The 1,600-nt window shown below is 49.9% G+C and overlaps 1 pseudogene; it reads right to left on the minus strand.

Annotated features, from left to right (window-relative positions):
* Positions 1 to 1,029: 1,029 nt before the first annotated feature.
* The window catches only part of LOC102490691 (lysine-rich nucleolar protein 1 pseudogene), a 2,673-nt pseudogene continuing 2,102 nt past the window's right edge, over positions 1,030 to 1,600 (minus strand).

Genomic DNA, 1,600 nt, shown 5'->3' on the forward strand with positions numbered 1-1,600 from the left:
GAGAAATCGCCCCCCGGGGGGATGGTCACGCCGCAATCCCTTCTCCTCCATTCTCCTCTCGGGATCTTGGGCACGCACGCACACATGCCCCGCGTGAGTTCTAAGCTACCAGGTCCGGGACACGAACCACGGTCGACTACGTGGGAGTCCAGCGACATAGCCATTACGCTAACTGCTGGTTCCCCCTTTTTCTTTTTTTAAGAGTTATTTTATTTAACTTTATTTATTATTATTATTTTTTACTTTGACCAGAGAAAGAGAGAAAGTGAGAAAGCAAACTGCCAGGTCTGGGACTCGAACCACGGTTGGCCAGGTGAAAGTCCAGTGCCCCAACTGCCATGCCACCTGCCAGCCCCGCTGGTGTGAGTTTTAAGCCACTGGGTCCAGGACTCAAACCATGGCTGACTACGTGGGGGTCCAACACTGTAACCATTACACCATCTGCTGGTCATGTTTCTCAGGTCACTGAGTTCAGGACTTGACTATGTGGGATCTGGCTACCTTCAGGCCACTAGCTGGCCTCTCAATAATAACATGGTTAGTATGTTTTTAAGTTTTTGCTATAGGGCATGTTTGCTCACCAGAGAGATAGAGAACAACAGAGACAGAGAAAGAGATATCACCCCCATGGGGTAAGGGTTTTTTTTTTGTTTTTTGAGGGGGTTTTTTGAGAGAAAGATTTTTTCTACAGGGCACATGCGTGTGCCAGGGACACAGAGAGAGAGAGAGAGATAGAAAATGAGAAATCATTCCCTAGGGGTGATGGCCATGACACAATCCCTTCTCCATTCTCTTCTCTGGATTTTTGACACACGCACACGTGCCCAGCATGAGTTTAAGCCGCCAGGTCTGGGACTCAAACCATGGTCGCCTTGGGAATCCAGAGACATAACCATGATGCCATCTATTGGTCTGCATCCGGGACGCGAACTTCAAGGCTATGGGGCTGGCCCAACAAACATAAATAATTACCATTTTTTGTTTGTTTGTTTGTTTTTTGTTTTGTTTTGTTTTGTTTTGTTTTGGGGGGGGCATACACTACAGTTTAATCTTCCAACTTGATTGACCTCGAGGCGTTCCTGTCAATATAAAAGATTTTGTTGGGGGCAGTGGAGAAGCCGAGGCCGGCTCCGCGATTGCGCTTCCAGCTCATGGCGCGGTCGTAGTCCTGCTGCAGGTTCTGCTGCAGGCTGTCGGCCGCCTTCTTGCTGAGGGCCATGTTGGACGGTCCACCCGTTAGGGGAGTAGCTGGATGAGGGGGAGTGGTTTTGAAAGCCACCCATAAGTTTGAGAAATTTCAGTTTCTGTTCCTCGCTTTCAAAACCGGCAGTATCCCACTGGCCAAAATGGGTTCCCGTCCTCCTGTTTTCAGACGCTTCCGTTTTGCCCGACACGGTCGATCTCTTCTTGCAAGGCCTTTCGCCTCACCTGGTCTGTGTGCGCCTCATCCAAGTTGCCCTTCTTTTCCAACACCACCTCCAGGTCTGTGTCTGGCTCCTCCTCCCACGGGTCTCCTGCTGCCCCACTCTCTTCTTCTTCTTCTTCTTCTTCTTCTTCTTCTTCTTCTTCTTCTCCTCCTCCTCCTCCTCCTCCTCCTCCT

Source organism: Tupaia chinensis, unplaced genomic scaffold (assembly GCF_000334495.1).
Source record: "Tupaia chinensis unplaced genomic scaffold, TupChi_1.0 Scaffold000673_1, whole genome shotgun sequence".
Classification (NCBI taxonomy): Eukaryota; Metazoa; Chordata; class Mammalia; order Scandentia; family Tupaiidae; genus Tupaia; species Tupaia belangeri.